At 37.2% G+C, this 15082-nt stretch overlaps 1 long non-coding RNA gene across 1 annotated transcript in view; it reads right to left on the minus strand.

Annotated features, from left to right (window-relative positions):
* The window catches only part of LOC110260955, a 38607-nt gene that overhangs the window by 20061 nt on the left and 3464 nt on the right, over window positions 1-15082 (minus strand). Inside the window, exon 2 of the long non-coding RNA XR_002344599.1 lies at window positions 8936-9019. This is a non-coding gene — a long non-coding RNA (uncharacterized LOC110260955). The remainder of the gene's footprint in view (window positions 1-8935; window positions 9020-15082) is intronic.

Here is a 15082-nt window from a genome sequence, read left to right on the forward strand (position 1 = left end):
TATTGGTGGGCAGTAAAAAAGTGATTTATCACTCAACTTGAAATGATCATCTAAGTAATCAGAAGATTATTTCTTCCAACCCTTAGTCCCACTTTAGTATCTTGAAAAGACATTCATGAGCATATTTAGAACACATGTAAGTCCTTATATAGAAATAATTACCTTAAATATAAATGATTTAAACATAGCAATTAAAAGGCAGAGATCGACGAAGTGGATTTAAAAAGCCATCTAATAAATGCTGCCTATAAGAAATTCATTTCAAATACTTAATACTAATAAAAATTTGAAACAACCAAAATAAGCAAAACTTGTTCAAGTCAGTAAAAATGGTCCAATGTATTTGCAGAGTAATTTAGGAAGTTACTTATTAAAGGCTAAATTCCAAACAAAACTAAAACTTAAGGACTGGCTAGCATTGAAGTTACTCTTCCTTTCTCAGCAGTTTATAGGTGGTATATGTTTACTAAGTGAATATTTTGGATTAAATTGTGATCTTTTCCAACCTATGTAACTTACAAATTTCAGTAAGTTAGTTCATATGAGCTCTGCAATTGGTCCAGTTCAATAATTAAGACAGGTTTGAAAAGGTTGCATTTTGAACAGAAAGCGAACTTCTTTATTCTCAGGAACATGGTTATCATCAAAATAAGATATAATCTAGAGAAAGAGAAATTATATATTTTTGAGAAGTTATATTTTTGAATAAAAGGAGAGAAAAGCTAAACTTAACCAGAGTTCAGGTCTACTGGTATTGAGTGAAATACTTTCATCCATTTATCACTACTCTACTATAGAAAAAAGGTTTGCATTAATAACTTTTAATGTTTTTACTTCCATTATCTTTTGATGCTGAACACAAATGTTTTAGGCATTGTTTTTCCTATCCCTCTTCCAGAAGTTTTTTTTTGAGCAGTAGCAGAATTTGTTTTATAAAGACATCAGAGAATATTCAATCAATACATTACTTAAGAATAGAAATAGAAGTTTCCATAATTAAGAAGGTGGCCTAATTTTAATACTAAAAACTGATAAAATAGCACAAAATAAGAAAATAAGTCTTGGCTTGGAGTATAGAGACCATAATCCTGAATAATATATTAGCAAATATAATATCTCAGGCCCAAATCAGGGGTAAAGAAAAATCTCTTAGCATGAATTGCTATGTGTATATAATCACTTATGACCTCACGCATGTTGATGAAAAGAATCCTATGAGTTGGGTCGCCAAAACCTTTTTTTTTTTCATTATAAAAAAATTAAAAAGCCAAAGGCACTTTGGAGATAGATAGTTAGATATTCTGAGTAACAGAATATAATCCTGTCTGCTTATTGCTTTTCTGGTTTTATATTACTGCAGTAAATTATGGGAAAGTTTATGACGGGGTTCTTGATTTACAATTTAAAAAGACATTAGCTTTATTATTTATTAATTCTAACAGATTTCTTCTATAAGCACTCCATAAATATTAACATATCTGATGGATTATAAAGTTCTGATGAAAGTGAAAAAAACATTATGTCTGATGTATGAGGACGATTTGACAACGTTCTTCTTTTATGTTGTTTGTTCTTTACTGTTTTCGATAGTGAAAAGTACAATTAATTAACAGCTCATGTCAGTGGAAGAGAAAGATGTAGTATTTATGCAGTGAGTTTTAGATTCTTCTACCAGGAATAAATAATCACTATTTCTAGAAGTTTATGGTCCTATTTTTTTAAGTTTTCCTAAGTTCTTATTTACTAAAAAGTTTCCTTTAATTTGCTACTAGGGATTACTTCAGCAGAATCAAAGTTTTCATTATTAAACTAGAGAAATGAATAGTGCCACACAGATATAAGGCCTTTTGAAAATGAGGTAGACCTGGGGCTTTATATCTTCAAGAAACTTCCATAATATACAAGTATTAAGTTTATTAATACAATGTGGTTGTGGGCTCTGTGTAGTGTGTGTGTGACAGACACACACACACACACACACGAGTAAAGTGTTTCTGATGCAGAAACTCATGTGACAGGGAATTCTAGTTTCAATACCTTTTAGTAATGAATCTTATTTCTATATTTATTTCAGAAGTCTTAAAATTAAAAAGTCTGCTAGTAGGTTATAATTCTAGACCATGGTGAGTTCCTCTTCAGAGGAGACCACTTCATCTTCAATTTCAACATGCAAATGGAAGATGTAAATAAAAAGAAGTCCATCTGTGTTTTCTCCATGAGCAAGAAGAATGTGGGTAATAAAAGTGTACCGAATATTTTAAAGTATGGCTAATAATTCTCTCGCCATTTATGTGCCTGGCCCTGTGCTAAGAGACTTCAATATATTATTTTGCCTACCATTTACCCCAAACCTGTGGGGTAAATTATTATTATTTCCATTTTTTTTAATATGTGGGGGAATAAAAGCCTGGGAGTAGATCATGAGGAAAACTGAATTGCACATTGAGAAAGTTATTCCTTTTTAAGTCGTTTCATGCCTTGTGATTTCAACAAAGAGACTTCTCAGGAGTTAGTATGTATTTAATACCTAGGTAACATCTGCTGATCAGTTTCTCTCTCAGACTCTATCACTTTCTCACTCTTCAACAAAGACAGAGCAAACCTCTAGAAATCAGTAATTTGTAGCTAAATTGTAACAATGTTGTTTTGCTTTAATTTCATTTTTAATGCATATTTTCTATTTAGGGTCAGAGATACTATTATATATAGTAGTGCCCTAAGTGACCTTTTGGAATTAATTTAAAGATATCAAGTAAATAATTGCAACATTTATGAAGGTAAAAAGCAGAAGACTGAAATTTGGAAATAGCATAGAATGTGCCACTGCTTATTTGTTGACAAAATGTCATGCATACTTAGCATCTGAGGTGCACATTTTCTGGAGATTTTTAAATAAAGTACGTAGCACTGGGATTTGCAATACTCGAAGTCATCAATGGTTTGGAAATTTAATGTCAATTTATAGACCTAAGTTAATTAAACCAACAGGAATACTATGAGCATTTTTTCTTTTAAAAAGAAAGATAAATGTAAAAGAAAGGGGAAAATATTAAAATTTTAGCCCCCTTGATTTAGGCAAGACGATCTGAATTTCGATTTTTTAAACAACTATTTTTTTTTTTTTTTGTCTTTTTTGCCATTTCTTGGGTCGCTCCTGCAGGTTCTCAGGCTAGGGGTCCAATCGGAGCTGTTAGCCACCGGCCTACACCAGAGCCACAGCAACGGAGGATCCGAGCCGCATCTGCAACCTACACCACAGCTCCCGGCAACGCCGGATCCTTAACCCACTGAGCAAGGGCAGGGACCGAACCAGAAACCTCATGGTTCCTAGTCGGATTCGTTAACCACTGAGCCATGACGGGAACTCCTAAACAACTATTTTGATCATTTTTATATGTCAATCGTATAATGTCTTAAATGTGTTACTTCACTTAATTCTTGCAACAGTCGCATAAGATAGGACCATGGTTGTCTCAGTGTTTAAAATATATAGTAAACTGTCACAGATTAGGTAACCTGATCAATGCAATGAACTTCAATTTTTGACTCTTTTACGTAATGCCTAACATTCAGCGTTGTGACACTGAGTGCCCACTGAGCCCTGGACACTGTACAAGGAACTTTGTGGATATTTCTTCAATCCGCCCCCTTTTTAAAAATGTTGTGCCCATTTCTGCTGTACACCAAAGTGACCCAGTCACACATATATACATATAGACACACACATTCCTTTTCTTATATTCTATCATGGTCTATCCCAAGAGACTGGATAGAGTTCCTTGCGCTATACAGTAGGACCTCCTCGTCTATCCATTCTAAATGTACTAGTTTGCATCTACTAATTCCAAACTCCCAGTCCATCCCACTTCCTCCCTGCTCCCAATTTCTTAGAAACCATACAGAGGTAAGGGTTATTAACCCAGTAACAGTGAAGGAAATGGCTCACAGTAGTCAAGCAACTTACCCATGATCATATATGGTTTACAAGTGGTAGAGCTGGGGTTTGATTCTAAGCTTCTTTGATTGCATATAGTTTTCACTTCATTATGCTTTTCTGTTCCTTCTCCTCACCCTCTTTTAATTTCCCAAGAAATCGCATCTTTTTTTTGTATTTACTTTCATACTCACCTTTTCTGGGGCGGCTCATTTCTTCCTTAGATCTAAGTGTCTGTATGGATCATGTACACGCAGCCTGAAGAACTGCCACTAGTCCATGCAATTCTGTGGCTAACAGACTGTCTCAACTTTTATCTGACAGTGTCTTTTTTTTTTTTTTTTCCCACTGTACAGCAAGGGGGTCAGATTATCCTTACATGTATACATTGCAATTACAGTTTCCCCCCCTCCCTTTCTTCTGTTGCAACATGAGTATCTAGACATAGTTCTCAAGACAGTGTCTTGATTTCACCCTAATTTGTTAAAGATATATTTTTCTGCATATAAAATTCTGGTTTGACAGCATTCTCTTTCAGCACTGAAAATATATTATCCTATTGTCATTTGGCTACCTTTATTTTTTTATAAGAAGTTCTTTTATAAGAAGAATATCATATGATATTTTTTCTCTATGTAATATATCATTTTTCTCTAGCTGGTTCAGGATTTTTACTTTTTATTTCTCATTTTCAGGAGTTCAAGGCTGATATGGCTAAATTATGGTTTCATTTTATTTGTCTCGCGTAGGGTTGGTTGACCTTCTTAAACTTTTTTCCCATTAAATTTGGGAAGATTTTACATCATTATTTAAAAAAACCAATCTTTTGTGTGCCATTCTCAATCACTCCTCTCTTTCTGATACTGTAATGACAATGTGTCCCTTTGGTCACTGTGGTTCTATTACTTTTTCCATTTTTAAAAATATGTATACTTATTAGATAATTGCTATCATCCTGTTATTAATTATCTATTAACTATCTTATTAGATATTCCTATTAGTTTAAAGGTCAGTAACCATTTTTCTGCTTTTTCATTGTCCAGCTCATCCAGTGAATTTTCCATTTCAGAGTGTACTTTTCAAGCGTGGAATCTCCATTTAGTTCTTTTTATAGCTTCTATTTCCCCTTAGGATTTCTCTGTTTACTTAGTAGGACCATATTTTTATTTTCCGTCTTTGAATATATTTACAATGGCTGCTTTAAAGCCCTTCCTTGTTCCAACAGCTTGGTTATCTTAGTGCCTGATGATAGGTTTCTTCTTGATTATAGGCCATATTTTCCTGCTTCCTCACACATCTAATACATTTTTATTGTGTGTCGGCAATGATCTTTCTTTTGGCCCACAACTGCCGCCTGCAAAAGTTCCCTGGCCTGGAGTGGGACATGCCACAGCAGTGAGAATGCCAGATCCTTAACCCACTGAGCTACCAGCGAACACTGAGGCAAAGCTTTATTTTAAGGCATCTGAATTATGATGTTTTCCTTTCAAAAGTGTTGCCATTTTCCCTGGCAAGGATCTTACTGGGTGACCTTGACTACGTACGTCCATGCCACCTTGAGTCTATCTCAATGGCACCTACTTAATGGCATAGTAATTGAAAAGGCAAACTTAGCCTCATCTTAAAGGACCTTTACACAAAGCATTAAGTATGATCATATAAATATGAAGACTCCTCCCCTGCCTTCACAGTACATCTTAATCAAATTTTCTCTCTCTATTCCATGGTGGCTTCTTTAAGAACCTGCAGATTTTATCTCAGTATTAAAATTGGTTAGATGTAAATCGAATATCCATGTAGAAAAAAATGTATTTTGATTTTTACCACACACTATACGAAAATTTTATTTCATATGGATTGTAGATCTATGTATCAGAAGTAACACAATTTTCTAGAGGAAAACAGGAAAAAATATCTGTGATCTCGGAGTAGGCAAAGATTTTTTAAAATAGGACACAAATATGGCTAGTCATAAGGGAAAAATTATTGATAAATGGGAGTAATTTAAAATTGAGATCTTCCATCCATCAAAAGACACAGAGTGAAAAGGCAACCCTCAAAACATTGTATAGATCCACAAAAGTCTCACATCAACAATTTCCTAAAAACTCCTACAGATCAATAGGGACAAGAAAGACAACCTCATAGAAAAATGAGCAAAACACTTGAACAGATAAGTCACCAAAGAGGGTATCTCACTGACCAATAAACATATGAAAAAGTGATACATTTCACTAGTCATCCAGAATACAAAAATGAAGAGTACAGTGCAATACCACTTACGCACCAGCCAGAATGACTAAAATGGAAAAGACGCAAAATTCCAAGAGTCTGTAAACTCATAGAACAATCAGCACGCTGTTAGTGAGGGTGTAAGCAAATAGAGCCACTTTGGAAAACTCTTTCACAAGATCTATTAAAGCCGAATCTACCTATATGCCACAACACAGCCATTCTACTCCTGGGCACGGACTCAAGAGAAATGCATACCTGTGATTGCCAAAGATACGTCCTTAAGTGTATATGGAAGCACAATTTGTAATAGCCACAAAGTGGAAAGTACCCAAATGCCCATCAACAGCAACAGATGTAAATAAATGGTAATAGTCACACAACACTGTGCACTGAGTCTGAATAACATGCAACCAGACAGGACAAGCATGATGATTAAAGACGACACCACGCAAAAGTCCATACTGTATGATCCATTTCTGTAGACTACAAAACAGGCAAAACTAATCTATGATATTGGAATAAAGGTAATGGTTAACCTTGGGGGAGTGACTAGAAACATAGGGCTTTTGTGAGGTTGGTAAGAGTCTGGGTTTTTTTGTTGTTGTTGTTTTTTGTGTTTTTTAATCTGGGTGCTGTATATTTACTATTTGGATAAATTTGTATGTGTCTATATATCCTACCTGTATATCAATGCTATTTCTGTCTTTAACGCACTTAATTTTTTTTAGCTGGCTGGTAGCCGAGCTGGCAATGATCAATCAGTCCCTTTGTTGCTGGCGACTGAATGGAGCTGAATGAGAATTTTACGATTATGATTGCTCTTCTATTTTGAGTGATTGATCCACTTTATATTCTCTACAGCCCCTCTAAGTGCCATTTTAAGGGCCAGAGTGGCTTACTGTGGGTTTGGCATCTGTCCCAGCTTCCCTCTTCGAGTGGAAGGTGTAATCTGAGTTGCTAGCAAACACACCTCAGAAACCAGATTGTTCTTTGGCTAAGACCAGTGAGCCTTAGAGCTGCTCAGCTCTGCACACAGCTTACCAGATGTGCATAGACTCAGATGGCTGTCACGGGGAGGGGACCTGCCCACATTTGCACCCTCTGAAGGTTTTTCAGTCTATGAGGGTCCAAAGCTCCCCTCAAGGACCCAAGAGAAGTCAGCTCTAGCTGCTGGCCCCCCGGGCAGCTGCTGTAAGCTCTGGCATCCTAGTGTTTTCCCTCTGCGTCTGTCACTATCAGGTTGTATGGCTTTGCACTCACCTTATGTTGGGGTGTTGTCTCCACAGCTTTCAAGGCTCAGTTCACATGCTTCCTCCCATAAAGTCTCCCGTGAATAGTCCCCTACATGCAGTCTCATTCTACCTGCTCCCATGGTACTTTGCAGAAACATCCATTCAGTCCTTACTATTATTAGGAGCAAACTGTTGTCTGTGGGTCCCTGTTCCCTCCTAAGTGGTGAGCCTTTTGAGGGTCAACCAGCATCTTTTTGATTTATGGCCTTACAACCTTGGCCTTTACCTCCATGTATGTTTATTGAAAAAAAAATGGAAAGAATTTCATGTAAATGACTTTGCACGATTATTTGCTGAATGTCTGTCCCTCCAACTAGACTGTAAACTCCATGAGGGCAGTGGTTGCTTTTTAGTTCACCACTGTTTCCTTGTGCTAAAAGGGAGCCTAGCGCATGGTAGGCACTCAGTAAATATTTTTTGGGAAAATGAATGAGTCTAAAATGAAGATGTTGCTCTTTGAAGTCTGATCCAGTTTAGAATTATCTAATGAATCGGATTTACTGAATTTAGTTTCTTTTAAAAATAACTATGTGTATATATACACACACAAACCCCCAATATATATGCTCATTTAATGCATATATATGCATCAGCTCAGTAACACACATATAAATAGGTTTATATGGACATTATATAGGACATTATATATTCACCTCTTGAACAAAACAGGGGTTAGGTGTGCCAACCCCCATGCATGCTATCTCTGCCTCAAAAAAAAAAAAAAAAAAAAAAAAAAGGATTTGATAAATGACTCACTAAGGGCAGGAAGTTGAAAGAATTTGGGAAGAATCAGGATTCAAACCCTTGTTCTCCTGATTCCGCATATTGTGATTGCTAATCAAACACAATTTTTCCCCACATTTAGTTAAGATCTGTAAAATGAAAAGCCAAGTACTATATTCACTGAAAAAAAAAAAAGAAAAAAAAAAAACCACGTGTAAGCAGAATCATGCAGTTCAAATCCATGTTGTTCAAGGGGAAACTATATTTGATTGTGTGATTACCGGTTTGATGTCTTTCCTTCATTATAGCGTAAGCATCAGAAGCATAGAACTTGCCTATATTTTTCTTATCTGTCTATCTCCAGCCCCTTGTACAGTATCTGGCACAGAGTAGGTGCTCAATAATGATTTGCCAAATGAATGTGACCAAGTCTTGAAAGAAGAAAGATGGCTTGCTTCTCATTTTGCACTGAGATAGCTTTTCTCAAAATGTAATTTTGCACGTAACTCTATTATCAAATATATTTGGATAGTATCTCTTTCTACACTCCCCTCTTGGATATTTACTGCACAGATTAGTATACTAAAGACTCTGAGAAGTCCTGCAGAGGTCCTCATGAACTTGGCGTCTCTTTAACTCCTTAATTCAATGAACTTTTCATTATCTATTAAAATTCTGAAGAATTAGTACTCCATAAAACACAATTTGGAGAATACTTCCCAAAGTTTACTTAGATTTGCAAGTGACTTACTTTAAGCCTTCTTCCCAGTGCGGCTGGATGGGGTTTCACAGGCTGCACCACGGACAATTCCAGGGGCACCATTCACGATGCAACCTGCAAAGAGTGATACTGATTTTGTACCACATATTCTGTTTCCCAAAGAAATTACCACTCTTTCAATTTACAAAAATTAACAATTTACAAAAAAAATTCATCCTCTTCACAAAAAGAATGTAAATACTTTCTCCATTTCCTCCTTCTACTCTTAGCAGCTTTCTTTGCACAATGTAGAGGTTTCTTTTCGACTTTTATCTTTAAAACCTAATGGTTTCACTCTTTCACGAAAACAAGGATAACCTTAGGCCAAATCATGATGGAGGCAAATAAATTTTTCTTCTTTGCACCTGTCTTTTCTATACCTCTCTTCCACTCCATTGCATGAATCCTTCTATGATAACTTTCTCCTTCCTCCCCAATCAAGAGAAATTTTTGCATCAGCCACTTACACTTTAGTCTGAATTGACTCCTCTCTCCTAGAGGCATTTGTATCTTAAGATATATCTTCCATTGTGAAAGAAAAGCTTCAGACCTAAGTTATTCCAGGTGTTGGTGAGTCAGGAGGAGGCCGTGCTTGGGGAAGTGACCCCCCCCCATCACTTGCCAATCACAGGCTAGCTTCGCATATGATTAGAACCAGCTCTGTAGAGAGTATCTTTTTTTTTTTTTTTTTTTTTTTTCAGTTTTGTTGCCTCTGAGTTTCCTTCCACATATTCCCCTACCTTCAGCCCATGTGCTTGACTAGAACTCCATACCTGGGTCATGGATGCAGCACATCATTAGGCCAGTCCACAAATAAGATTCTTCTGGCCACACTAACTGGTTCAGGAAAGGTGCTTGAGGTAATCAAAGCCAGTGAGACATGATAGGGTTTTTGCTAAGAGTGCTGGGAGAGCCATGGGCCCCTCGCATGAAAGCAGAGAAAATATAGATTTTAGAGTAACTGGTGCCATTTTGCTCCTATGTGGAATCAAGGATGAAGCCACACAGCCAAGACTCAGTGGAAAGAGAGAGAAAATGAGTCCCCATGATTCAATTCCTTCCTCCCTGCTGTTCAGGCAACTCAGCAGGAAAGTTAGAGCAGAATATTGCAAGAGAGAATTTTCCAAATCATAGGTCATAACCCATTAGTGAGTTGTAAAGACAAATTCAGTGGGTCATCAAGAACATTAAAAATATTGAAAAGGACCACTGGGTTGCAATGAAATGTATATGATGTGTTAGGGGCAAAACATGTTTTAAAGCCACTACTAGTCAGTTACACATTTTGGTAATTTCTTCCTGTATATAAAGTAATTATTTTTAAAAAACCCTGAAGGGGTTTAAAAAATACTTTGTAATGATTGGCATTGGTCCTATCTGATGGTTAAAAGGGGAGATAATAAATAATAATATTTTCTATTAAAACAAAAGACAGGAGGAACCAAGCTGTACCTACAGCTGGCCTTACCCCTAGTCTTTTCAATTGGCTTTGCCTAATAATTTCCTCTTTGCTTAAGCAGGTAGGAGTTGGGTTTTCTGTCAGTTGAAACCCAAAGGAATCTAATGAAAACATTAGCCAAAGAGGTGCTCTTACTTTTTTGGGATTTATGCTTCCCTAGCTACCTGACCTAGGGATAAATTCAGTCCACCACTATCAGAAGAATAGAGGAAGAAATAAAATAAAAAACTTGGAGAGGTCTAGCCACCTTGGGAGGGCTCATGCTACATCTAGGGGAGACGTATGGGCAGACTTTTCCTTGAGGTCTAGAAATATGTCAGCTCTGATGTCACTTCTAGGAAGGGTACATCATATTATGCCACTCCCATATCTACCACTGCTTTGGAATTGGGACTCACCACCACGAACACAAACACACACGTTCATATGTTTGAGCAACATATCAGGGAAGGCTGAGAGACGGAAAAGACGCTGCTCACGGGCTTATAAAGCACGTACGTGGCTTGTGCCTGAGTAACTTTAAACCCAGAGAAATGCAGTGTTTTGTCCTGAAATTTGCCCTATAAGGCCTGGCTGCTATTACAGACTCTTATCTATCCACCTGGACCAAGTGGCTGCCCCTCAAACCTCTCCTAGGCAATAGTCACCTGTTAACCTGGTCACTGTGCTAAGGGTTTCCTAAGAGCTTTCTAGGTCTCTGTGTATTTACTCAACTCTCAAGCCCCAAATATTGTGTGGATTCTTGTAGAGGAGGATAGTGCACAGTCTTTTCAGCTCGCAAGCATTATAGGGTTATCTTTCCAAGAGGATGCTAGGTTCAGAAGAACCTATATGCCTGAAAGAAGGGGCTTTCTGGAAGACATAGAAATACACAGAAAACATTTCCTTCTTTCTTGCCTGGGTCAGGGAGAGAAGGGGCTCTTTTTTCCAGGATTCCCCACCAAAGGCTTTAGAACACCAGTTCTTCAAAATGAAGATACCAAGTAAGAAGGAATAAAGGACATTTTGAGATAATTGGTGGGGAGCCAGCCACATCAAATCAGAGTACTCCAAAATCCTCCTCCGAGTCGAGGTAATAACCTGGCAGGGCTTGAACGTGGCAGCTCTGTTTGTTCAGTAGTTGTTTTACTATGTATTTTTATTGGTTATTTTTCCTTCGATCCCCTGTTGATAGAGGGTACTTAACTGTTTATGAGTCCTGTTCAAGGGTGATGTTTTTGATTTCCTGCCTGGAATTCTAAGTGAATGGAGGCAAGTAGGGAGGGGGAGCAGGTCACTAATAGAGGTTGGGGGATGGGGTGGAGTTTCCCAGGGCCCCGCTGAGCCCAGCCCTGTGTATTCACATCACATTATGCCTCTCCCATACCTAACCGCTGCTTTGGGATCTAGACTCACCACCACGATGTAGCCTATATTGTTTCACAGACTCTGGCCACATGGTTCTATTATTTCCACTTCCTCCTATGCTCCAACCACATCTGGTCTTTTTCCAATTTTTCAGCCATGATGCCTTCCAGGTAAGGGCTTTGCACATGCTGTTCCCTTTGCCTGGGACAGACTAGGTGAGTTTCTCATTATATGGTGAAGAAGAGTCCATTCATGGTGGGGCTGGCTTGTGAGACAGTACAGGGTCTTCATAAGAAAAATGAAAGTATTACTTGAGAAACGTGACACCCTTAGCTGATTTTTCCAGCAGATCTGGAATACTACTGAAGTATACTGTGTGGGCAAGGGTGCACAAAATTTAGAGAGGAGGGACACGGAGCCATCAGCAAACTCATAATCTTTTCTTTTTTTTTTTTAGGTTTTTAAAAAATGATTTTTATTTTTTTTTCCATTATAGCTGGCTTACAGTGTTCCATCAGTTTTCTACTGTATAGCAAACTCATAATCTTGATGACACTAAATTACTGATTTGCAACATCACTAATCAGTAGGGAAGTGTGAATCAAAACCACAATGAGATATCACCTCATACCTGTCAGCATGGCTGTTATCCAAAGGACAAGAAATAACAAGTGTTGGTGAGGGTGTGGAGAAAAGGGAGCCCTCATGTACTACTGGCAGGAATGTAAATTGGTGCAGCCACTATGGAAAATAGTGTGGAGGTTCCTTTAAAAATTAGAAATACAACTACCACATGATATAGAAATTCCACTTCTGGACTCTTATCCAAATAAATAAATAAATAAAAGAACACTAATCTGAAAAGATGTATGCACCCCTATATTCACTGCAGCATTATTTACAATAGCTGAAATATGGAAACAACCAAAGTGTCTATTGATGGGTGGATGAATGGATGAAGAATATATTGTGTATATATATACATACATATGTATTTCACATGTTATATATATATATATATATAATGGAATATTATTCAGCCATAAAAAAGAATGAAATCGTGCCCTTTGTGACCACATGAATGGACCTTGAAAGCATTATGCTAAGTGAAGTAAGTCAGATAAAGACAAAAATTGTATGAGTTCACTCATATGTGAAATCAAAAGCAAAACAAACATAACAAAACAAAACCCATAAAAACAGAGAATAAACTGGTGGTCGTCAGAGGGGAGAGGTGTTAGGGGATGGAAAAAATGGGTGACAGGAATCAAGAGGTACAAATGTCCAGTTTTAAAATAAATAAGTCCTATGATCATAATATACAACATGGTGACTACAGACAATATTATGTAATCACAAATTTGAAGGTTGCTAAGAAAGTAAATCTTAAAAGTTGTCATCACAAGAAAAAATATTTTTATAACTTTTTATGGTGGTGGTAACTAGACTGTATTGTGGTGATCATTTCCTGGCATATTCAAATGTCAAATCATGTTGTACATTTTAAACTAATGAAATGTTGTATGTCAATTTTACTTCAGTTAAAAATAAGTACATAAATTACTGATTTGCACTGTGGTCTATAACTGGAAACATGAGCCTGATAAAAAATGCTACAAAGCAACAATCATCAAAACTGTATGGTACTGGCACAAAGACAGACATATAGATCTGTGGAACAGGATAGAAAGCCCAGAATTCAATCCACGAACCTACAGCCAACTAATCTATGACAAAGGAAGCAAGACTATACAATGGAGAAAGGACAGCTTGATCAATAGGTGGTGCTGGGAAAACCAGACAGCCACATGGAAAAGAATGAAATTAGAACATTCCCTAACACCATACACAAAAATAAACTCAAAATGGATTAAAGACCTAGATATAAGACCAGACACTATAAAACTCTTAGAAGAAAACAGGCCAAACACTCTCTGACATAAACGACAACAAAAATAAATAAATGGGACCTAATCAAACTTAAAAGTTTCTGCACAGCAAAGGAAACCCTAAACAAAATGAAAAGACAACCCACAGAATGGGAAAAAAATCTTTGCAAGTGAATCAACTGACAAGGGATTAATCTCCAAAATTTATGAAGACCTTCTGCAGCTCCATACAGAAAAAACAAAAAAAACCCCATCCAAAAATGGGCAGAAGATCTAAGCAGACAGTTCTCCAAAGAAGACATACGGATGGCCATGAAAAGATGTTCAATATCACTCATTATTAGAGAAATGCAAATCAAAACCACAATGAGGTACCACCTTACACCAGCCAGAATGGCCATCGTCAAAAAGTCTACAAACAGTAAGTGCTGGAGAGGGTGTGGAGAAAAAGGAACCCTTCTACACTGTTGGTGGGATTGTAAATTGGTGCAACCACTGTGGAAAAGAGGATGGAGATGCCTCAGAAAACTAAATATAGAACTACCATTTGATCCAGCAATCCCACTCCTGGGCATGTATCCAGAGAAAACCATGACTCGCAAAGACACATGTACTCTGATGTTCACTGCAGCACTATTTGCAATAGCCAAGACATGGAAATAACCTAAATGTCCATCAACAGAGGAGTGGATCAAGAAGATATTGTACATATACACAATGGAATATTACTCAGCCATTAAAATGAACGAAATAATGGCATTTTTAGCAATATGGATGGACCTAGAAATTATCATGCCAAGTGAAGTCAGCCATACAATGAGACACCAACATCAAATACTTTCACTGACATGCGGAATCTGAAAAAAGGACAGACTGAATTTCTTTGCAGAACAGATGCTGACTCACAGACATTGAAAAACTTATGGTCTCCAGAGGAGACAGTCTGGGGGGGTGGGGGGGTGGGGGGATGTTCTTGGGTTATGGGATGGAAATCCTGTGAAATTGGATTGTTATGATCATTATACAGCTACAGATGTGATAAATTCATTTGAATAATAAAAAAATGAAATATCTGTTAAAATAAAAAAACAACAAAACAAAAAAAAAAGAGTTGGGCAAACTTTGATTAATAATACCTTACATTTATTAAGTGCTCATCCCATTATCTCTTTTCCAATGTGAGGACGATTAATAATAATAATAATAATAACATCTATCTAGCACTTACTATATTCCAGGCACTATCTAAACTTTTCTTTTTACAGCTGTACCTATGGCATATGGGAGTTCCTGGGCTAGGGGTCAAATCATGCCACAGCCACAGCAACACTGGATCAGAGCTACCCCTCAGTTTGCGGCAAGACCAGATCCTTAACTCACTCAGCGAGGCCAGGGATCGAACCTGGATCCTCACAGACACTGTGTCAGGTTCTTAAGCCTCAC

Source organism: Sus scrofa, chromosome 6, assembly GCF_000003025.6.
Source record: "Sus scrofa isolate TJ Tabasco breed Duroc chromosome 6, Sscrofa11.1, whole genome shotgun sequence".
Classification (NCBI taxonomy): Eukaryota; Metazoa; Chordata; class Mammalia; order Artiodactyla; family Suidae; genus Sus; species Sus scrofa.